Raw genomic sequence first — 25,003 nt, 5'->3', positions numbered from 1 at the left:
ATACCTTCATAAACGATGGCTTTGGTTTTAGAAGAGTTATTCTGAAGCTACTATTTCTGGCAATAATCAAACAGCATGGCCATTTGTTTTGTAAGACCTTTCCGAGAATATGACGGTAAAATCTATGATGTGTGGAAAAATGCTTATTCTTCTGTCCTCTATAAATATGAATCTAGTTTGTCTTCAAAATAAAATCGAGTGATTAAAATATAGTTTTCTAAGAAGATAAATGCAGCAAAGCACTCTCTGTTTCATAATGTTGGAAATCACTCATCCCTCATGAAACTGTCCCAACTGATCCTGACTCACAGGAATGAATTAAAATAAGAGTTAATAATATCAGGCTGGGCACGGTGGCTCATGCCTGTAATCCCAGCACTCTGGGAGGCCAAGGTGGGTGAATCACAAGGTCAGGAGATCGAGACCAACCTGGCTAACATGTGAAACTCCATCTCTACTAAAAATACAAAAAATTAGCCGGGCGTGGTGGCAGATCCCAGCTACTCTGGAGGCTGAGGCAGAAGAATGGCGTGAACCCAGGAGGTGGAGGTTGCAGTGAGCCAAAATCGCACCACTGCACTCCAGCCTGGGTGACAGAGTGAGACTCTGTCTCAAAAAAAAAAAAAAAAAGTTAATAATATCAATTTACAGTTTTAAAGAAACTTTCCCATGTTTTAGACTATTGGTTGGAAAAGCTGGTAGGCGTACAATTTGTGGAGAGTAGGCTGTTGTCTATAGTGGTTTGACCTATTTCAAGACCATATCTAATTTTGTTGCAAAATGGTCTGAATTCTACAAAAATATTGAGTTGTATAGTGTGGAGAAGTACTGAGCCATTTACTGAAAGGGATATGCCCAAGAAATAATTTGAACTTACTTAGAGATGCATACTACTGACATCTACTCCAGGCTTAACTATTAGCTCAGGTATAGAGAGGAGGGGAGGAGAGGAGTTAGGACTTTCAGAGTCACTGCCAAGCCAGACACAATCTGGTTGACTTACAACATAGGAGAGACTGGGCCAGTGAACTTCAAGGAAGAGGGCTGTGCATTTGATTCTACTATGCAGTGCTTATCCTACTATGATAAGCTTTGGAAATATAAAGTTGAATAAGACATGGTCTCTGATCTCAAGAAGTGCACAGTACTTTTAGGGAAGACAGAAGAAAATACTTGATAATGATGATAATGTTACCAATGCCTGATGGAGGTATGTGCATGGCACCAAGAAGAGGGCCAAGTGATTGAGTCTGGGAGCACTGGGAAACACTTTGTTTTTCTTTTTTAGAGATGAGGTTTCACTATGTTGACTGGGCTGATCTCAAACTCCTGGCCTTAAGCTATCCTCCAACCTCGGCCTTCCAAAGCGTACAGGCATTAGCCGCTGTGCCTGGCCAAGGGGAGCACATTTCTGGGAAGCTACTACTTGCATTGGATCTTGAAGGAAGAGTGGTAGACAAGGGGAGATGGGGAATGTCAGGCAGAAGCCCTTCAGGCAGGGTCTCTGCAGGAAGGTGATGAGAGATCAGGCTGGGAAAGCAGGAAGGGACCAGATTAGGAAGGACCCTGGGTAGTAGTTGCCTACTAGTAGGGAAATTTGAGTGACAAAATCAGATCTGCATTTTAGCAAGTTCATGTTTTGCATTGTGGTTGAGAAAGGACTGGAGTTGTCTAGGCTCAAGGCAGGGAGACAGGGAGGCTGGGGGGAAATGACGAGGCCCTGAGATAAGGTAGCAGTGGTGGGAGCAGAGTGGAAGGGAGGTAGTTGAGATACGTTCAAAGTAGAATCAGAATGGACATAGTGACCAACTGGATGCACGTGGGGGCTGAGGAAGCAAAGTTGAGAATAATTCTGAGACTTTTAGGTTGATCCACTGAAGTTACATTATTCAACACCACAAGGAAACCAGGGGAATGAGAAGCTATATTGTTTTGCTTTGGAATGGAAGGGCAGTGATGTAAGAGGAGTTAATGAATTAAAGTTTGGATATGCCTGAACTTTAATTTGATATACTCTTGGGATGATCCTCCAGGCAGTGGTTGAACATGTGGATTTCTTAGTAACTGATAGACATCACAGACTCACATCAGTAGGGAAACAATAGCAAACTTGATTGGACGATATACCTGGAACATGCTACCCTACAACTGGAGCAAGCCTCTGTCAGTGAAATGAGGATAATAAGAACCTCAACCTTGTGAAATATGTTGTTAGGAATATAAGTGATAAACAACATAGGATACTTCCTACAGGGCTTCACATGTAGTAAGGGCTTGATAAATGCTTGATAAATATTATTGTTGTAATTTATTTCCAAAGTAAGATGCCACTGGAGGAATCTTTGGAATCCAAATTAAAAACAAATAGGGCTGGATGCAGTGGCTCACACCTGTAATCCCAGCACTTTGGAAGGCCAAGGCAGGAGGATCTCTTGAGCCCAGGAATTCAAGACCAGCCTGGGTGACATAGGGAGACCTTGTCTCTATGAAAAATTTTAAAAAATTAACCAGATGTGGTGGTGTGCACCTATAGTCCCTGCTGCTTGAGAGGCTGAGGTGGGAGGATTGCTTGAGCTTATGAGGTTGAGGCTGCAGTAAGTCATAACTGTGCCACCACACTCCATCCTGGATGACAGAGTGAGACCCTATCTCAAATAAATAAATAAATAAATAAATAAATAAATAAATAAATGCAAACCAGCAAACACTAATCCTTTCTAGGGATTATTGAACTCTGGAGGGCAGATCTAAATGGAGCCAGCAGAGATGGCTGAGGACCCAATGGAGACCAGCCTGGCCCTGGACAGCACCAGGCAACATCAAAGAAGAGGAGGTAATGGAATTGAACAGGGTTTAAGCCATGCGGTCTTAAGAACCCATGAAGACTCAGACTAATTTTTTTTTTTTTTTTGCATGAGGATTAAGGTGGTTCTAGGAATTTCAATGACAGCAGGGTTAATGAAGGAGTGCAGAGTGGGAGAGCAGAGGGAAGGCATCTGAGAGAGCCTGGCTTATGAACGGCTGCGTCGGCATGGCTCACCTGCCTTCCCTTGTCATTTCCTACTGAGCAAATGACCCTACTCCAGGCCTCCAGGGCCAAGGTCATTTCTGCATAGTCTTGGGCCCCTGAGGGCCTGGAGCAGTGTAAGGAAGACAGAGTCTTAAGAAATTGCATTAACAGTCATGGTGCTTGGCAAGTATTGTCATCCTATCCCAAGCCTGATCTGAAGGGGTGCATGCTCATAGGTAGCGGCTGCCCAAGATTATAGCAGCTTCTTCAATTCCCAGATCCATGCTCTCCTATATTTGTTTTTTCCAGGGGTTCCGGTCCTTTGACAGTGATGAGATGCAGAATGACTTATTGAGTTATTCTCCTGATAGTTTCCAACTTTTCCAAATGACAATGGGGCATGGAGCTTGAGAGTGGAAATGAGGCCCTAGGGATAGCGTGCTTAGGAAAACACTCCCAGCCTGATGTAATTCTGGAGGTACAATGGCATTTTCATCATCAAGACTGCTATGTAAAGGATGACTAGCAGTGAGTTGGGGGTGACTCGCACTGAGGCTGGGTTTCTGATTCTGCCTAATCCAGGCAGAGCAGAAGCACTAGTGGGCTGGTAGAGGGCCTCTGGGGCCTCACTTACGTCCTGGAAAAACAGCTCCATATTATTGGTTGACATTCTGAGAACAAGCTTGGGGACTACAGGATAGAGAGAGTGCCGGGAGATGCCGTGGCACCCATTCCGATGCCTGCCCTGCCATTCCTCTGGGTGACGTCTCTGGGGCATCTTGCCTTCCATGCCCAGACCTGTAGTTCAGCTGAGGGCATGTGGAGGCCAAATGGCTTCCTAGAGTGTTACTTTCCTTGAACAGCTCTGCTGGGAGAACTGGAGGAGCTAGCTAGTCATGGTAACCGCAGCAGTCAAAGGATCGTCCCGGTGGAGGTGGGGTGGAAAGGTACAGAAAGAGAACATACAGCATTTTCCTTGGAGATGTGTGGGCATGTCTTAGAGGAAATGCCCAAGTCTTGAGCATTGAGCCCCCCAGGAAATCTTGGAATATTAGGCTAGTCATCCCCAAGGAAATGATCCTATGTGATATTAAGGAACACGGGCCAGTAACCCTCCAAGCAATGGATGTGGTGGCCAAGTTTGACCTCATGATGGAGAGGAGGAGGTTGGTTTGAAACCTAAGAATTTAATTTGTTGTTTCAAACTCTTCTCCACTCAGCATTATTAAAGCATACATAATTGACACATAAAAATCGTATATGTCTACGGTATACAATGTGATGTTTCGATCTATGTGTACATTATGAAATGATTATGTCAAGCTAAATAACATACCCATTCATAGTGTTTCGAAGGAATTAAATTCAGGTACAAAAGAGAGGTGCTGTTGAAGAGTAGGATGGCTCTATCTAAGTAGTATGTCTGGGGGTGTCCTAGATCAGGGTCCTTTTGTGCTAGTAATAAACCTGCCCTTCTGGGGCTGCTCCACTTTCCCCACTCTTTCTTTTGGGGCCTCCCGAAGAATTAGGACACAGCCACTTTCTCTGAATAGGCTTCCTACTTCAACAAGGACAGGGGCTTGTGCCGCCCATGCCACTTCAGTGTCCCTACAGCACAGCGCTGAGTGCACACTGGCTGAGTGAGGAAATCCCCTTGGATTAATCTTGGTTCTAAGCATCATGGCTGTATTTCACATGTATGTGAATTACAGCATAGTTGAATAAGGATTTTTGTGCTACAACTGGAATCCCAGAGTATGCAAATTGGTTAGTATAATATGGAAATTCCTAGGACATTTTATTAGTTTTAAAAAATTATACAAGCTTAGAGTAAGAAATTCAACAGTGCAAAAGAGTTCACTGTGAAAAGTAAAATGCTCTGTCTCTGCTGAGAGAGATATTGCAGCCCAGATACTACTACCATCAATAGTTTTCTTCAAGCATACCATTTTGGTGGTTTATGGGACTTACAGCTCAGGAAGCTTGACACCAGGGTTGATCTCAGAGAATCATTGTGGCAGATATTAGGTATGACCATCTTACAAAGATACAGACACAGACACGGCGACTGGAGGTGTTCACTGGGGCTCATAGGCTGCTTGTCCTTTCTGCTGTGTGCCCAAGTTGGGCTCAGAGCAGCCTGTCATCAGCTGTTGGGAGAATGCTGGCATGGGGTTAGCAGGAGCCCACTTACCATGTCCTAAGCCACCTGGAAGGGTCCTTCAAGGAGACCAGACCCCAGAGGCCCTGAGGAAGGAAGGACTTTTGCCAGTTTTTAGGTTTTCTAGTCCCAGAGTTTTGGGAAGGAATGGTTTGGCTTTGGGCCGTGTGCCCCTTTACAGAGTGGGATGGGGTGTACCCACAAGCCATTGAGCTGGCTCTTGGAGAAGAGAGCAAAAGCGGGAATAAGAGGTCAGGAAGCTGTGTGGTTGTAGGAAATCCCAGCAGAGGGCGTGGGGGTCAGAAGTAGTCATGGTAGTGACGGTGGAGGCCGAGGTGGTAGAAAATCAGAGGACTACAAACCCTATGGACTGCTGGTGACCTGACCAGGCTCCTACGCTCTCCGGGTTCATTTTAGGCTGTATAGCAGCAGATGATTGGCTGGTGTGAGAGCAGTGCACCTGCCATATCAGGCAATCCAAGGTGAGTCCAAGCTACGCTGGGAGGAAACCTGAAGGCAGCAGCAGGTAGACTAGCTGAAGGCAGACAGGCAGGCAGCTTGTCAATCAGATTTGTATTTTTGAGGACTCTCAACTGGGGAGCCCTCCATGACAGATCAGATGAGAGAGGAATCTGGGGCCGCCCATGCGTCAGGCTACCAGAGGGTCCCATCAGTGCTTGGATCTTCTTTGCAGCTGGGTCTGAGGTGTGCAGGTAGAGGGTGAGCTGGTCAGAGGGGCCTATTGCAGAGCTAACCAACACCTTCCCAGGAATGCAAGCACAAGCACCCCACCGCAGGCAGGCGGGCAGGCACTTCTCCTTTTGCCACCAGGACCTCACAGACGCTGACCTGGCTCTGTGAGGTGAGAAAATGGGTTGTACTTAGTACATAGAGATAAAAGGCTTAGGAGGCCCCTCTATCCTGTGACCCTGTCCCCAGACCACAGGTGCCGGCAGGTGCTGCTGGTTCAAGGCTAGGCCTCAGTGCAAGCTTGCAGTTTCTTGCCCACCTGTGATGTCCTCCATCTAATGAAGGGGCTCTCCATTCTCTCTCTGCCTCTAACAAGTGGAGGCTCTGGGCCCTGGGCAAGACACACAGGGGGAAAATGCTGTCTGTTATCCAAATATATTTCACTGGGACGGGGAAGGGATCTTGATGTCATTTGACCCCCTTCCCCATTTACTGGCCTTGTACCCATAGCTGGACATGCCGTGGTGATGGGGAGGCTGAGGGGGCAGATTCAGGAGAGAGCCCTGCCAAGGGGGCCCAAACAACCAGGCTGACCAGAGCAATGCCCAGCCTTGACTCATAGCCCATGTGTTATATCCTGGGTGTGTTGAATCATCTCTGTTTAATCTTATATATATAAAAAAAAACCCCAAAAACCCCTTTCCTATGACAGAAGGAGCCCTGGGTTTGTTATTTTCAGTTTATGCAAAGTGGATAAGACGTTGACTGTCCAGGAGGAAGAACCGAGGCAGACACCAGAGCTGGGGCTCGTTCCCACAGTTGAGGGTATAGCACCCTAGTCTTTAGGCAGAGAGTGCTTCCCATCATGGCCTGGGCCCCAGCTCCCCTCACATGCTCAGTGCTGCTGGGGAGGCTTGGGAAGGGGCGTGGAGGCGTACCGTCCGATGTCGGGGAGCTTGTGTCCTGCTGAGAGAGAGGACATGCACACATCCGCCTGCACACCAAGAACTTCCAAACATGGCTGCTTAACAGACTCCAGGGATATTTCAAGTGAGAAGTGCAGGAATATGGAAGCAGGGACTCAAGCAGGAGCCACGGATGTCGGGGTGTCCATGAAGGGGCAGCCCTGACTAAAGGAAGATTTAAGGAAAAGCACGCTCTTTGTATCCAAAATAAAGCCAGTGCCGGTTGTTTCTTGTGTTATTACTGGAGAAAAGGTCAGGGCTGGACTCTCGGGCTCCCCACGTGTGAGATTCTGGGGACTGAAGCCTTTGCCTCCAACAGTCTCTTGGGGTCGGAGGTCGTTTTGTTCTTGTTTCCTCATTTAAGCTGCAATGGTAACAGACTGACACACAGGAAATCGTAAGTCAGGAGGGCCACTGCCATGCAGGAAGGACCCACCTGAACTGCTACAAACGGGGAGTTGGAAATCATTTACTTAATTATGACTTAAACGGCCAGACAGGAAAGCTCATTTATCCAAGGAAAGATGAAGGCTTATGGGTTCTCTCTCTCTCTCTCTCTCTCTCTCTCTCTCTCTCTCTGTGTGTGTGTTGCCAAAATAGAAGTTTCAGCAATCAAAACATACACAATAAATATTTTATTGGTTTGATTCATTTAGATGTTTCTGGGGCTGGTTTTGAACATTAGGAAATGGAATCCTTTGATCATTTGAATTTACCAAAAATGTGGATATTTCTAAAGTAGCAGAAATAAAGGATTTCAGTATTGGAAGGGGCCTCAGTTGCTCCCTCTATATAGATGAGTAAGGGCATCAAGACGGATGGCGTGACTTCAGCCAGGCACGGAGGGAAGCTGGGTCTGACTCATCATCACCCACAACTGGTCTCTGCATTTCGTAATGCTTTACTACTGACAAAGTCTTTCGCATGCCTTATCTCATTTGATCCGTGCTGTGGATAACTAGTCCTTGATTCCGCCTCAAAACATCACAAGCATCCTGTTGTATTCAGATGAGCCTGGCCTTTCCCTTCACCCATGTCCAACATGTGAATGTGCTGCATCATGCACATTACAGGCCTCCCTGGACCGTTACTAGTGAAGTGAGGCAGACAACAGCAGCTACTGTGGATCACACGTCTTCTGTGTGACAAGGACACTGTCAGCCATTTCATATTTATTATTTTATTTTCTCCTTACGGCATCACTAAGTACTGGTGATTATTATCCTTCCCTCTTTGCAGGGGCATAAACCAGGCTTAGAGAAGTTAAGTAACTTGCCCAGGTACCTGCAAACAGGAAGGACAGCAAGTTCTCACTGAATGTCACCAATAGGTTCTTGGAGACTGACTTTAAGTGAGACAATGTGCAGCAGATCCTGGAATGATGTCATTTTGTTCAATGTTATTTGTTTTCTTATATGTCATTTTTAAAAAAATTGTGGTTTCCAAGAACCTATCGATGACATTAACAGGCTCTTAGATGCCAGTGCTATTTCCAAGTCAGAGGTGCAAGAATGTGAAGCGGAGACTTGATAAGGGACTGTGGGTGTTGGAGCATCAACCATGTATTTAATCCAATATATTCAAAATGTTATCGTTTGAACGCACAGTCAATATAAAAGTTGTTAATGAGATATTTTACATTTTTTATTACGTGCCACTTCTTTGAAATTTGGTATGTGTTTTACACTTTACACTTCAATTCTGACAAGCCAGTTGCAAGTGCTCAATAGCCACATGTGGCAAGTGGTCACCATACAGGGCAGTGCCACTCTAGAACAAAAGAAAGGGGAAAACATTTCTGGGAGGATGGTTGTTGGGAGTTGATGCCATGGTTAGCTCTTTAGGAGCTGAAATTAATCCTGGCATGGAATATTGAAAATATCAGCAAGAAATTAAATGACATAGTAGTCATTATGCCTAAATTATTGTTATTTTTTGATTGAAAAAAAGTTAAATGTTTTAACTATCAAGGTAGTAGTGAGATATAATAAAGAGAGAGTCAGTTCTAAGTATAGAATTGCTGGATTCAGTTAAAGCTCTGTTCTCCAACATTTGGGCCCCACTGGAGAGGCCATTTAACTGCTCTCGGTCTCAGTTTCCTCCTTTGCAAAATGTGGATTACACTACCTGCCTCACAGAGATGTAAACTTATGAAATGTTACTGTGATCGCCAGGGCCCACTCGTTTTCTTTTAAACATTGAAATCACTGTGCCTGAAACAGGGGTTTCCCTGCCCTTTGTGCAGGCTCCAGAAACAGGAGTCAGCCTGAGTCCCACAGCTAAGAACATCAATTCTGGTCATTTTCTTATAGCGAACACATTTCACAGGTCCTTCAAGGGAGTACATTTTCCTATAACTCACCTTAATCTCGGTTGAAGCCTCATTTCTTGTTTTGCATTGTGGCCGAAAACTTAATCTCATTTCTTTCAGGTAAACTTCAGCAATTCAACAATAGTGCAGTCATTTTGTTTCAACTGAACCAAGTCAGGGTTCCACTCCTGCCTCCCCTTTCTCCTTTGAGGACATCTGTGAAGTGGAGGGGTCTATGTAGCCTGGAGCTGTTGGTGAGGGGCGATGGGTCTGTGGTGGTCTTGGGGGACTGCAGAGCTGTGTCTGGCGGGTCTGGTGTCTGGTGATTAGCCTTGCTCCCCGCGGTTCACACTGCAGGACCTTTCGTGTCCTTCTTGTCCTGATGATCAGCTTTTAGGCTCACGGGCTTCTCTCTGCTGAGATATGGAATAGGACAGCCTCTGGATCTTCTTATAAACTCTCCTGGGGGCACAGGGGACTCTGTATGTGTCTGTGCCCCCATAGGATGATTCTGCCCAGACCTTTGCTGCCACTTCTTGCTGTTCTGCTGTTTTTAGTCTCTGGAGGGCTTGCAGTTTCCTTGCGGTCCCTGTGGAAGCAAAGCAAAATCCTCTTCATCCTCAGATGTCTAAATATTTCTGGGTTTTACCATCCACCCATCCCAGAGCTCAGTCTAGAGAAGGGGGCAGCCTTTGGGCTCTCTCCTTCCTCTCCTCCTAGAGCCTTTTCCTTTTCACCAGGGCAGCCTCTTCCTATCTGTTGGAAAAGGCTGTCTGGTTCTTGAACATAGAGTTGCAGCTTTGAGGGGTGTAGGCTGAGGTAAGGCAAACTGTCACATAGAATAAAAATTACCCCGCGTCAAGGAACAACCAGAACTGGACAGTTTTTAAACGTGAAAACCAATTTTATTCAGGACTGTGGTGAGAGGTGAAGCGAGACCTCAGCATAGAACTGGGCTCAATTCCGAATGCAGCATGGGTAAATGGGAACGTACAGCCTAGGACAGGGTGGGAACCTGTGGATGAAGAATGACTAAAAGGGCATATCGGGGTGAGGGGGCGTCCTGGCTGAACACACTAACGACTCTTGCTGAAGAAAGGTCTGGTGATCAGACATCACTGGGGACTGGTGGGGGATGAAGAATCCAATCAGATGGATATTGAGGGTAAGGGGATCTTCATAAACTGGCTTAGGAGGGTTTTTGCTAAAACTGGTTTTTATAGGTAAGTCCACAGATAGGGTTCGGAGAAAGTTCAGGGACCTAAGGTTTGTCAGGCAGAGGCTTTGTCATTTGTCACGCTGGCACTGTCACCTGGCTTTCCTTTAGTCCCCAACCTTTTTTTTTTCTGGAGTAGTTTTGGGAGACCAGATGAGCAGGGAGTTAGGAAGAGTAGTCAGAAAGGGCCAGAGGAAATAAGGAGGTGTGTGTAGGGAAAATCCTTAAATCCTCTAATTAAATTAAATTAATTTATTTATTTGGGACAAGGTCTCACCCTGTTGCCCAGGCTGAAGTGCAGTGGTGTGATCTCGGCTCACTGCAGCCTCGACCTCAGGGCTCAAGCAATCTGCCTCCGCAGCCTCCTGAGTAGCTGGGACTTACAGCTGTGCACTACCATGTCCGGCTAATTTCTGTGGATTTTTTTTTTTTTTTTGTAGAGATGAGGTTTCGCCATTTTGCCCAGGCTTGGACTCGAACTCCTAAGTGATCCATCCACGTCGGCCTCCCAAAGTGCTGGGATTACAGGCGTGAGCCACCGTGCCCGGCCTAAATTCTCCAATGTTTCAATGCTTCCATTCTCCCTGTTCCAGATTTGGGATATTGACTGCTGTTAAATCAGCTATTTCTCCCTGTGGAGGGGTAGCCTATAGGAAGCAACAAGAGTGAGGAGTGAGGAGTCCTTTATATTGAAATACAGGGTAAGAGAAGAGACAGATGTTATCTTGGCTGTAGTGTGAGTTAAGAACAGCAAGTCTGTAAGCAAAGCAAAGCAAGGCTCCCGGGGCTGAGAAACAATGGCTTTCTGGGGAAGTGTCTGTGTTCAGAACCTTAAGTTGGGAACATCTCTGAAGATGTTTGCCATGAAGGTTTTCTTCTGAAGTTCAGTCTTTCATCACTAGGTAGGCCTGTTTTGGAGTCTCTATCAAACAGATCCTGTGTTTATTAGAAAGCCGTGGTTCATAAAGCCCCATGCTAATTGCAGGTAGTGGGGTGGCCCTGGCCTGGCCCGGGGACAGAGTGGCGGTTCTCCCTCCAGGCTGGAGACTCTCTCTTGCCACCTAGTGGCTGTATACCCACATTTCAAGGGAGCTTCTGGCTGGTGAGTTTAGAGTTAAGCAAAACAAAACTAAACTGAATAAAGAAATAGAAAGAAAATCAAGTATTATAAAAGCAATTTGGCATTTGTGTTTCAGCTCCGTGTCGATTTACGGCTTCCACAAATAGTGCCGATATACACCAGGCACTGTTGTAAAACTGAAAATATGTTTTTGGATGTGCCCAGTCTGTGAGTATTAAAAGATGGTTGATTTGAAATTTGCTATGATTCATATTTCCAGGGGTAAGATGCAGGATTTCTTTGGGGGGCCTAGGATGTGGCACTCTAGAATTCTTAAAGAATCAACCCTGGTGGGACCAGGAAGAGCTGAGCTGAGGCCTCTCTGCTCATGTGTACTTACTGGAGATCATTGAGACAGGTGAGCCTGAGTGCACATTTCACCAAAGCCACAGCAGAGAGGGAGGAGGTGGAAAGAGAGCTCTCTCCATTTCTGAGAAGTTAATGGTAAAAATGGCATACATATCTACTTTACAATTGAAATTGGAAACCACAGCATTAAGTGTTTCCAATGAAATTGGGCAATTTTGGAGTTTTCTGAGCTGCATTGGATGTGGTTTTGCATGCTGTCAGGATGAGCAAGAGGTGATGGAGAACATCCTCCTTTTGAGCTTCCTCTTGGATGTGGGTCACTCCCACTCATGGAATTAGAAAGCTTAGACCTAGACTTGAATCTCACCTTTGTAAGGTGCTCCCGGGCAAATCACTTAAGATCCATCTTCTTCTCCTCCTGCTCCTTCTCCTCCTTCTGAGTTTTTTTTTCTTTCCAAAATTCAAACGACACAGTACTTGGAGAAGAAAAGGTCCAAGTCTGCTTTTACAGCTCCCCTCATCCCCAAATGTACTCTGACCCCAAGGTGACCATGTTATCATTTGATTGGCATCCTTCTAGTTTCAACTCATTTCTTTGCATGTATATGTATGTACATATACACTATTTTATTTTGCCAGGCGTCACTGTTAGCTGCATTAATTTCTTTTAATATAATCTTTATTTAGGTATAGTTTACTTTTAACAACATACTTATTTAAGTGTACGGCTTGATAAGTCTTCACTGTAAACCAAAAATAAAATTCTAAGCCCCCCCCAACCATCTGAATGGTCCCCTCCTCTTGGCCAATGGCATTCCAAAGTTAACCTGAAAAGACTAGTTCAGGCCATGGTGGAAGGGAAGGTTGGACATGCCCCAGTATATCCTTCTCCCTTTTGGAATTCAGGAAAAGCTGACCGGCATTAACATTAACAGAGACCTTATGTCTGATGGGAAACTTTGACAATCTATTCTGTCTGAAGCTTGCTACCTGGAGGCTTCATCTATGAGATAAAACCTTGGTCTCCATAACCACTTATCATAACCCAGACATTCCTTTCTATTGATAATAATCTACCTGTAACCTGAAAGCTCCCTGCTTCAAGTTCCCCCACCTTTCCAGATTGAACCAATGTAAACCTTACATGTATTGATTGATGTATTATGTCTCCCTAAAATGTATAAAAGCAAGCTGTACGTCGATCACCTTGGGCACAGGTTGTCAGGACCTCCTGAGGCTGGGTCACGGGTGCATCCTTAACCTTGGCAAAATAAACTCTCTAGATTGACTGAGGCCAATCTCAGATACTGTTGGGTTCACATATATAACTTATGAAACTAATACACAAATCAAGTCATAGAATATTTCCATCACCCCTCATCTACCCACAAATTTCCTTATGCCTCTTTGCAGTCAACCTCCCACCCCATGCCCAGGCAACCACAGATCTACTTTTTGCCTCTGCACCTTCAGTTGACCCTTTCTGCGATTTCATATGAATAGAATCATGCACTGTACAGTCTTTTGTGTCTGGCTTCTTTTGCTCAGCATAACGTCTTTGAGCTTTGTCCATGTTTTTGTGTTTGTCGGTGGTTATTTTCTCTCCATTGCAGAGCAGTTTTCTATTGTATATGTGTACCACAATTTGTATATCCATTCCATTGCTGATGGACGTTTGATTTCTTTCCAGATTTTGGCAACTGTGAATACAGCTACCATGAACACCCAGGTACAAGTCTTTGTGTGGACTTATGTTTTCATTTCTCTTGGAATGGAACTGTCATATCAATAAGTGTATGTTTAACTTTGTGAGAAAGTGCCAAAAAATTATCTGTGATGGTTACGCCATTTTGTTTTTCTAGCAGCAATACACGAGAATTTCAGTTGCTCCACAGCTTTGCTAAAACTCGTTTTCTTTAATTTGGACATTTAAGTGGTGTACAGAGGCATCACATTGTGGTTCTAGTTTTCTTTGCCCTGATGACTAACGGTGTTGAACATCTTTTCGTATGCTTTTTGACCATTTACATATCTTCTTTTGTGAAGTGTCTGTTCAAATATTTTTGCCCATTTAAAACATTTGGGGGTTAGTCCTATTATTGTGTTGGGAGAGTTCCATATTATTTATTTATTTATTTATTTATTGAGCTGGAGTCTCACTCTGTTGCCCAGGCTGGAGTGCAGTAGCGTGATCTTGGCTCACTGCAACCTCCACCTCCTGGGTTCAAGCAATTCTCCTGCATCAGCCTCCTGAGTAGCTGGGATTACAGGCGTGTACCACCACACCCAGCTAATTTTTTGTATTTTTAGTAGAGATGGGGTTTCACCATGTTGGCTCGACTGGTCACAAATTCCTGACCTCAACCAATCCACCTGCCTCGGCCTCCCAAAGTGCTGGGATTACAGGTGTGAGCCACTGTGCCTGGCCCATATTTATTTCTTATTCTTTATTTTGTATAAAAGTTCTTGGTCAGATACAATAATACGTGGTCAGATGAGATAATGAGTGGGAAAATGCTTTGCAAATGGGGGAGAATAATTTAAATGTTATTTATTCATTAAGAGCAGAGGCCCTTCCTGTTGTGGTCCAGAAGCCGTTTCCTTCTTCTGCCTTTTATAAACCAGCAGTGTCGAGCCACACAGGCTGTCTGTGTTGGCTGCTATTAGTTAATCAGAGAGTTTTTTTTTTCTTGCCTTGTCATTCTAATTTGTGACACACAATTAGCCACAATATGTATTTTCAGTTGTGACACCGGCCTGGGAAACCAAGGGATGTTGTGAAGTGGATTTCCTTGATTTTGCAATAATTGTGTGTTTTGCTGCATTTTCTGTTAAACACAAATTCATGGAAGAAAAACATGGAAGCAAAAGTACCCTGGAAATCTCCCCTTCTTTATGAAATTGATTTCTCTTCAATGTAATGTTTGCTTGTTCCCTTACTTTAAAAGCAATTTAAGGTTTATCGAGAAAGTGAGCCCTGGAAACATAGATGCATAGAGAGAAAATTCCACCATCCTCAGGTCCCCATTGTCTTCTCTCATAAAGCATAATTTCAGGGCCTTTTAGAAGTTTCTTTTTTGCTCTGATTTGCATGTTTGTGAGTGTTGTTATTTTAAGTATTTGGATTTGGTCTGCAAATCCTATGAGAGATGGCAACAGAGTAGGGATCTCAAAGCCTGCAGGATGTATTAAGTCCAGCAGGGCTGGTCCTTGTATTTACAACAGAGGGTCCTTGAAGACATTCCATACACTCTACTAGGGGAGTGGCCAAGCAAACTTTAATATGTCCCCATGGTGGGATATTTGGGGTTAATACCTGCCCTTCTCTTAATTTCTTTTTCTTTTTCTTTTCTTTTTTTTTTGGAGATGGAGTCTTGCTTTGTTACCTAGGCTGGATTGGAGTGCAGTGGTACTATCTCAGCTCACTATAACCTCCACTTTCTGGGTTCAAGCAATTCTCCTGCCTCAGCCTCCTGAGTAGCTGGGACTATAGGCACACGCCACCATGCCTGGCTAATTTTTTGTATTTTAGTAGAAACGGGGTTTCACCGTGTTGCCCAGGCTGGTCTCAAACTCCTGAGCTCAGGCAATCCACCCGCCTCAGCCTCCCAAAGTGCTAGGATTATAGGCGTGAGCCACTGCACCCAGCCCTCTTAATTTATTTATTTGATTTTTATTTTTCACTTCCACAGTCTGATAAAAAACGAGAATCTAATTATCTTAGTCCATTTTGTGCTTCTATAATAGAATACCTAAGACTGGGTAATTTACAATCAATAGAAATTTGTTTGGCTTAGAGTTCTGGAGGCTGGAAAGTCCAAGATCAAGGAGCTGCATCTGGTGAGGGCCTTCTTGCTGCATCATCCCATAGCAGAAGGTGGAAGGGCAAGAAAGCACGCACAAGAGGTCTTAGGGAAGGGAGCAGAGGTCATCCTTTTATCGGGAACCTACTGTCATGATAACAGTATTAATCCATTTATGAGGGCAGAACCCTCATGACCTAATCACATTTTAAAGGTCCTATCTCTCAACACTGTTGCATTGGGGATCAAGCTTCCAACACATCACATGAACTTTGGGGGACACATTTAAGCCATAACACAAGTGAACTTAATATGACAGCTAATTATTTCTAAATAAGCACACCTAGCAAATTTTTGTTTGTTTTACATTTTTATGATTGCAGCCAGTGTCGGACTCTCTACTCCTAACTCCACATTCCTCCAAGGTTTGTTCTAATTCCATTTCTGTCTTGTCTTGTTTTCTGCCTACTCTTTTGTCTTGGAGCAGATGGCTTATCCCAGTTTATATGTAATAAAAGATCTGTACCAGCTGCCTTGATTCTACCTACTTAAAACCTTAGGAAGCCATCTGCTTCTCACTGGGCCCTGCACCTGCCCCAGTGTTCAGGTGTTCCTCATTTTCCTTGGCTCACAGCTTAGTCTCCTAACTGGTCTCCCAGCCCAGCCCTTCTCTGCAAGGACTCCTCTTCCACATTGTCATGAATGGGAACATTACAAAAGGGAAAACTCAAAGGAATGCTGCCATGCCTAAGGACCCTGACCTCAAGGGACTATGTCCAGAATGCTCTGTGACGACTCCTCAGCCCCACCTCTAGTCCAACCTGGCACTGAGGCCCAGCCAGATGGAACCACTGTGTGTGCTCAGAACAGGCTGGCTTCTCCCTTACCCTTGGGTATTTTCTCTGCCTAACAAGTTCTCCTCGATCCCTCCCCTTTGCTGGCTTTCCCTATATGTGAATGTCACAGGAACAGAGCCATGGTGGATGGGTTCCCTGTCATGTCTCCAGTACCCAGCTTAGCACCTGTTATGTACTAAATGAAGACCCTCTGGATGAAGGAACTGTAAGCCACTCGAGGTCCAGGTGGCTGTCCTGTAAATGATCTTAAGCACTTTCCCCTTCCACAGGTAGGGTATAGAGATAGTTTTCTGTGGGTCTTTGCAGGGTTGTCAAGAGACCCAGAGGCCACGGAACTTCAGCACATTAGTTGTAACTGTGCCATTCAGCTTTCTGGGTCCTCAGACTCCAGCCTTCTTGCTGGATCTCTTGGATCTTGGAGTTTCTCTCTTCTTTCTCTTTCCTCCCACACCCAGGGAAACTCAGACCTACGCACCTGACAGTTGGCACTGGGAACTGTGTGTTGCCTGGTTCCTTTTAGTTCCCCTGAAGCTGACTTTCCCAGGTAAGTCATTACTCAGTGGGGGCAGGTTATCAGAGGTCCTGGTTATCAAAGTAATATTAAGGCCTTTGTAGAGAATTGGAAACCGTGGAAAAATGGAAGACAACCATTACCATCTCCGCATTTCAAAGGCAACCACTCTTCACATATTTCTAGCCTGTCGTCTGACTTCTGTCTGCTAGCCATTTTAACAGGAATCCCCGGATTACAGCCATGTCTTTACATTTTAACATTTCTTAGGTAAAAATAGTCTTCACTTAGGTGATCCTCTTAAAGAGAGTTATAAAATAATATTTTAAGAGGAAGATTGGAAAATGACAAAATAATCATTTTTATTCATATTGGAATTGGGCCTTGAGGCAGTCTACTGTGTGGAGGTGAGATCACACCTAAGGGATTAAGAAAATGAGGAGGCCGATGCTTGGAAAGAGGTCAGTTGGTGGTAGGTTTTCCAAGTGAAACCAAAGGATGAGTCAGCAGACAAGCAGCCGGCAAGCGTCCTCCACACCTGGATGGAGGACACCTGGTGCAGGTGAGAGAGTGGAGCACTTCGAGAGCTGCCTGGCTAGAAGAAAAGAGAAAGCTTTTCCTGACAGTAGGTGGAGCAGGAAGGGCTGGACTGCACAGTGCTGTGATGAAATAGCAACCTCCAGAAACTTCCACAGTGACTTTCTGCACTGTCACTAGAGTGCTGTGTGGGACTCTCCCGGCCACATGGTCCACTTTGGGTCTCCCTAACTAAACGTGTGGTCTCCCCACCCCTGGGATCTTAGATTGTGTCATACTCCTACCTGTATTCAATCCATCAGTCAATAGTTATTGAGCACCAACCACATGCTACCCACTGTATGCAGTGCAGGGTGCTCAGCAGAGGATTTGCAGGTTAAATCCTACTACGTATCTCGTCTCCCCTCTTGGGTTCCCTATAGAGGAAGCTGTACGTTACTAACTCTATATAACAAAGGGCTAACTTTGTACATGACTGGACAAGCATCCAATAACATCCCAGTATGGGCTCTTCTGGTATCTGGGTTGGGTGGGGCCCATGGTTGGGCTCAAGTCAGAAGAATAGTGTCACTCTAGTGTCCTCCCATCCAATACTAGATGGTTGGGTGTGTGAAATAGACTCTGCGTTTACCTGCGCAGCCAGCCATGTGGATGACGGTTGGAACTGGGAATGTGTGGTGGATGTTTGGGTCTCCTTCCGGAAGGCTCTGACCAAGTGCCTTTATTACTCAGGGGCAGGAGAAAGAAAGAGGGCAGGAGGATGGCTGGGCCTTCTCTCACGAGGAGAGGTTGGTCAGATCTGTCCTAAGAAGCACGTCCTTCCTCTGAGTGCTGCAATAAGGGAAAGGGAGCCTACTCCGCCAGGGCTGAGGAAGTGAGTGTGGACTTGGGCATAGCCACGGGCTATCAGCACACCACCAGCCTGCTTCCTGGCCCAAGGCACCCCAGCACATGTCAACACAGCAGATGAGCAACTTCCCCACCTCTGCAGGGTTGGAAAGCAGGGATGGAGGCATAGAGGAGGCATGGAGGGTGCTGAGGGGCGAAGGAGGATAGCCTTCCTTGGAGAAGAGACATTTAAGCTGGACCCCGAAGGATGAGGTAAGGATGAAACCACAGAAGGGCAGTGCTGAGGTCTCAGTGTAGGCCTGTCTGGTTGGAAACTGGATCTTAGCTGTTCGGTGGGGGTTTAGGGACTAGGATTCAGCCTCCAGGGGTAGGACACTAAGAGTGAGCATGGAATTTAGGATTCCAGTCCAGCAAATCAGGACCGTAGAACAGGAGTCACGGTGGAAGAGCTGTAGGTTCTTAGGAAACCACAACAGACATATTTACATGGACAAGGAAGCACAGTGGGACTACCAGCATTTCATTCATCAAACACATGTTACTGAGCATCTAATGTATATCAGGTTATGTCACAGCCACAGGGGTGACAAGATAGACAAGGCTCCTGTTCACATGCAGCTTATGTTCTCGTGGTGGAGACAGGCAACAGACCAGTCACAAAAAATAAGTTAGGGAAATGCTGGGATGCTAACTCGCTCTGTGAAGACACTGTTATGTGATTGACGGAGGGAGGCAGGTGTGGAACCTGGAGAGGTGGGGCAGGCAAAGTCTCTGAGGGGTGCTGATGAGAAGCAGCTAGGCATGAGAAGATCTGGGGAGGAGCCGGGCAGAGGCCATAGCACGTGCAAAGTTCCTGAGCTATCGGAGGAATCTAAGAAGGAACCTGGGGAAGCCCTGTGCATGCAGCAGGGTGAGTTCAAGACTGAGAGTGGACAGCGTGAGGTCAGAGGAGTAGATGGGGCCTTGTCAACCAGGGCAAGGAATTTTAACTAAGATGGGGACCAATGAGAGGTTTAGGCTGGGGAATGACAAGATCTAATTGACACTGTAGAAGGGCCATTTTATTCTGGGCAGGGTTGAGGCAGGGGACTCTGTTAGGTCCACAGGAGAAGAGATGGTGGCTTGGAGCTGGGTGGTAGCAGAGGGCAAGGAGGGAAGTGAGCAGATTTGGAATATGTCTTGGAGGTGGGGCCAACAGGACTGGTTAATGGACTGTGGAAAGATGGATGGCTCCTGAGAAGGAAAACTAGAAAGGAAGCAGGGAGCAGAGAGGTGAAAGTTGGCTTTGGCCATTTGAAGAAGAGATGCTAAGTGACAGTGTCAAGTTGGCAGTTAGACAAGTCTCAATTCCATGGGAAAGGTAAGGACTAAAGAGGCAAATGTAGAAGGCATTAGTTAATAGGCAGTTTGAAGCCATGGGACTGGACGAGATGCCCTGTGTATGCCGGTGCCTGGGCCTCAGCTGAGGCCAGTTAAGACCACTCCCAATCCTACCGGCTGGTGGGGACTGGAGAGGGCAGGGCGGCGTTCACCTTGCAGGCTATCAGTCTTTCATAACCATGTGTGGGTGTAGCTGGCTCGGGTTGAGACTGGCACTGCCCCCATGTCCTCCGCATTCCTCCCTGTTTATCTCCACTCAACATGGTTCCTGGAAGCCCCCGTTTCCTTCATACCCCACCAACTGGTCTCACCAGTTGGGCCGCAAAGCCCAGAGCATATGTCTAAATGGTCTTTGTTTACACATAGCGTCCTCGGTTGCCATGTCTTGGTGTCTGTCCTCTGTCTTGCCTGGTTGATGGAGTAAAACCCCTATTTACATTACATGGCATCCTCTCCAGTTCCTTCAGGACCCTTCATCTCAAGAATTGCAAGAGATTTTAATTGTCATTCAATCTTCATTTTGAAGATGAAAAATTGAGGACCAGAGAAGAGAAGTGACTTGGCCAAGGTTTCAAAGAAATGTCAGTAGGAATCATGGATTCCTGGAGGCCAGGGACCATTAGTGCTGTTCTTGATCAGTATATGGAGATGTGAGTTTCAGCAGCAACAGGGACATTTTAAAATTAAAATGATTTAACCTTTAGAAAATGTCTTATTTTGTAATAATTATGGATTCACAGGAAGGTACAAAGAAATGTCCAGAGAGTTCCTGAGCCCCCTTCAGCCAGCTTCTTCCAATGTTAACATCTTGCATTATTATAGTACACTATCAAAACTGGGAAATTAACACAGGTAATGTCCAGATAGCTTACTCAGATTTTGCCAGCTACATTTCCACTCATTTGTGTGTGTAGCTCTATGCAATTTTATTACGTGTGTAGCTTCATGTAACCACCACAATCACAATACTTAACTGTGCCCTCATCACAAGGCTCTCTCTTGCTATACAGCTGTATCCTCTTCATCCCCAAACCCTAAGCCCACCTCACCGCCTCTACCATCTCTAATCCCTGGCAACCACTATTCTGTTCTCCATCTGCATAATTAATTATGCTAAGTAATGTTATACAAATGGAATCATGAAGTCTGTGTCTTTTGAGACTAGCTTTTTAGTTTTTCACTCAGCACAATTTCCTTGAGTTTAATCCAACTTGTGTGGAGCAGTAATTCTTTCCTTATTATTGCTGAGCAGTATTCCATGGTATGGATATACCACAGTTTGTTTAATGCTTTGCCCATTGAAGGACATTTGGATAATTTCCAGGTTTTGGCTATTATGAATAAAGTGACCGTAAAACATTTGTGTACAGATGTTTGTGTGATCATAAATCTTCATTTCTCTGAGATATATGCCCAGTAATGAAATTGTTGGGTTGTGTGGTAGATTGATTTTTAGTTTTAAAAGAAACTGCCCAATAATTTTCCACAGTGGCTATGCCATTTTACATTTCCACCAGCAATGTATGAATGTTTCTCCACATCTTCGCTAACAATTGGTGTTATCACTATTTTTTTATTTTAGCCATTCTTACATGTGTGTAGTGATACATTATTGTGGTTTTAATTTGCATTTTTCTAATGGCTAGTGTTGCTGAGCATCTTTTCAAGTGTTTTATTTGCTAATTTATAAGTCCCCTTTGGTAAAATGTTCACTCATTTTCTAATTTATTTTTTTTTAATGTTGAGTTTTGAGCATTCTTTAGATATTCTAGATACAAGTCCATTGTCAGATATGTGATTTACAGATATTTTCTCTCAGTCTGTAATTTAGTTTTCATCCTCTTAACAGGGTCTTTTGGAGAGCAAATATTTTGATTTTCATAAAGTTCAAATTATTAATTTTTTCTCTTATAGTTCACACTTTTAGTGTTAAGACTAAGAACTGTGTCATGTCATAGGTACCAAAGATCTTCTCCACATTTTTTTCTAGAAGTTCAGAGTTTCATGTTTTACATTGGAGTCCATGATCCATTGTTAATTAATTGTTATATATAGGTTGATGTTTAGGTTTAGGTTTTTTTTTTAAACTATACATGTTTAATTACTCCAGTTCCCTTTTATTGAAAAGGGTATCCTTCCTCCATTGAACTGCCTTTGTCAGAAATTAATTGGACATATTTGTGGGGGTCTATTTCTGGGCTCTTTATCATGTTACTTTTAAAAAATGCATCAGTTCCTCCACCAATGCCACTTTGTCTTGATTATTGCAGTTATATAGTAAGCCTTCGCATTAGGAAAAGTATTTTTCCTACTTTATTCTTTTTCAAAAAATTTTTGGATATTCTAGGGCCTTTACATGTAAATTTTAAAATAACTTTGTCTATGTCTACAGAAAGCCTTATGAAGATTTTGGCAAGAATTGCATTATGCCTATACATTAATTTAAAAAGAACTGATGTCTTTATTCAGTTGATTCTTCTAATCTATGAGCATAAGCATCTCTCTCAAAGCATTAGGCCTTCTTTAATTTCTGTCATTAATTTTTAAAAATTTTCATCCTAAAGATTCTGTATATGTTTTGTTGAATTTATGCTTAAGCATTTCACTTTCTTGGTAACAATTGTAAATGATTTTGTGTTTTTTATTCCACTAGTTCATTTTCAGTGTGTAGAAAAGCAAGGAATTTTTGTGTGTGTATCTTGTAACATTATTGAACTCACTTATTAGTTCTAGGGGGTTTTTACATTTTTCTTGTAGATTCCTTGAGTTTTCTATATAAACAGTCATGTTGTCTGCAAACAGGCAGTTTTATTTCTTCCTTTTCAATCTATCTATATATATATATATATTTTTAATTTTTGCCTTATTGCAGTGGCTAGAACTTCTAGCACTATGTCAAATAGCATTGGTGAAAGCAGACATCCTTGTTCCTTGTCATAGAGGAATATTTGGTCTTTAATCTTGATTTAAAAAATTCCTTGCACTGAGTTATGGTGTTTTGGGGAGGGAGAGGTGGGCTGAGGTGGGGGATTCCCCCTTATGTTTACAAGCTGGGAGTTTGTTTTTTCCTGTGTCTAATTATTTTCCTCTTTGACTTGAAAAATCTGATAAAACATTTTAGGATTGCGCATAAAATAGAGTTAGCCAAGTGCAATGCCTTTATTCAGAAGAAATTTCATGGACATTGTGCCTACTCTCTTGGTTTCCTGGCTTCATGGCTTTTCAGATCCCAGAATAAGTTCTGGATAGTAGAGGTTATAGTAAGACTGACTTCTAAATAAATGAAGTGAGTCTAACCTTACTGATATGGCTTAAAGAAAAGGAGTGGCCTTTAAGATCCATTAACTTCTTAAACAAAAGTGATAACGTTATCTCTGTGCATATGTAATACTAAATATAATGCAACTGAGAGAAGTAGGCTGTGGTAAGAAAGGAGACCCAAGTGCCATCTGAAGGCAGCACTTACCACTCTGCTTCATCCCAGTGAGGAAACAAAGCATGAGTATTGCCAGATTTTCTTCTGTTTCAAGAAAAGCCAGAAATCCAGGTTTTTACATGAAATGTCCTGATTTTAATGTTGGGAACTAGTTTATATTTTGAAATAACATTGTGTGGGACAAGGGAACTTGTATGTGGTACTAATCTCTCCCAATGGCCGCCAGTTTGGACCCTTGATACTCAGTTAGGTCAGCCAAGTGTGCCTTGTCATTGTCAGTTATCAAGGTGATGTGTGATTGGTCAAGCGATTAGTTTTGCTCAGCATCTCATCTGTTTACGAAGGACCTGAGGGTTCATTTGCCCATGCAGATCTTACAGTCCTGTTTATTCTATTCATTTATCTTGCAAATCTATAATGTTTTATTTCAAGCACCAAGAACCATGGCAACCTTTGGTCTGGCCCCTTTCTAATGATCATTTAGTATCAGGCTATGTGGGATTTGACTGTTTTCTATTGCCTGAAAGCCAATGGTATCACTCCTCCTCTAGGTGTGGCAGAGATGTGAGTGAGGGAGACTGACAGTCTGTGGGTGTGTATGCAGTGTTGGGGGAAGAGGGGCACAGGGGGCAATACTGTGGTGTAGAAAACTAGTCTAAGGTAGCATCAGGATGTCCATGAAACCAAAACGATTTTCAGAACAGCACAAGACATTATTTGTTTTTTTTCCCCCACTCTCAATTTTTTTTTTTTTTTTTTGAGACAGAGTCTTGCTCTATCATCCATGCTCGTGTGCAGTGGTGCAATCTCAGCTCACTGCAACCTTTGCCTCCAGGGTCCAAGCAATTCTCATGCCTCAGCCTCCTGAGTAGCTGATTACAGCTGTGCACTATCACGCCTGGCTAGTTTATGTATTTTTTAGTAGAGATGGGGTTTTGTCATGTTGGCCAGGCTGCTCTGTCGTTTTTTTTTTTTTTACTAGTGTCCAGTGGAGTATTTTAGGGGCTACATAATGTGATAATGTCATTAATCTAACGGCTAATGAAAGGGGTATGTATATGTTTTTGTGTTTAAAACAAAGTTCTTTGGGGTCCTCAATAATTTTTAAGAGTATAAAGGGGTCCTGAGATCAAAGAGTTTGAGTTCTGCTGGACTGGGACAGTGGTTGTCAACCCAGATTGTACCTTAGAGTCATCTGGGAAGCTTTAAAATAGTACTGATGCCCAACCTTACCGCAAACCAATTAAGCCAGAATCTCTGTGGATGAGAAGTCTTCATTGTCATCATCACCATAACCATCATCATTGTCACCATCACTATCACCATTATCATCATCATCATCATATCATCTTCATTATCATTGTTAGTATCACCATCACCATCATCAGCATCACCATTATTATCATCATCACCATCATCATCGTCATCCCCACCGTCATCCTCATCAGAACTTCACCTGCATGGAGGACAATCCACTATGCATCAGGTGCTATGCTATTTGCTATACCCCTGATTCTCACAACTGCCCAGGGAGGCTGATATTATCTCACTTTATAACAGGAGGAATCTGGATCAGAAAAGTTGAGGTAAGCTAATTCACAGAGCGAGAAGTGATGGAGCCAGAATTCGAAACCAGTTCTCTGCTACATCGGTGTTCCCAGTCTTTGCACTATTGAGAACCTCTTTAGTTATGCTTTCATCCCTCCAACACCACAGTACACTTTTTCTTTTTTTTTTTAAATTATACTTTAAGTTCTAGGGTACATGTGCATAACGTGCAGGCTTGTTACATATGTATACATGTGCCATGTTGGTGTGCTGCACCCATTAACTCGTCATTTACATTAG

The 25,003-nt window shown here is 44.0% G+C and overlaps 1 long non-coding RNA gene across 1 annotated transcript in view; it reads left to right on the top strand.

Annotated features, from left to right (window-relative positions):
• LOC110741121 overlaps positions 1 to 13,669 on the top strand; it is a 28,969-nt gene extending 15,300 nt beyond the window's left edge. The window contains exons 4-6 of the long non-coding RNA XR_004178337.1: positions 2,722 to 2,833; positions 11,550 to 11,641; positions 13,473 to 13,669. This is a non-coding gene — a long non-coding RNA (uncharacterized LOC110741121). The remainder of the gene's footprint in view (positions 1 to 2,721; positions 2,834 to 11,549; positions 11,642 to 13,472) is intronic.
• The last annotated feature ends 11,334 nt before the right edge of the window (positions 13,670 to 25,003 follow it).

Source organism: Papio anubis, chromosome 14 (genome assembly GCF_008728515.1).
Source record: "Papio anubis isolate 15944 chromosome 14, Panubis1.0, whole genome shotgun sequence".
Classification (NCBI taxonomy): domain Eukaryota; kingdom Metazoa; phylum Chordata; class Mammalia; order Primates; family Cercopithecidae; genus Papio; species Papio anubis.
The sequence above is the reverse complement of the archived record's forward strand: the minus strand, read 5'-3'. Positions and strand labels throughout refer to the sequence as shown.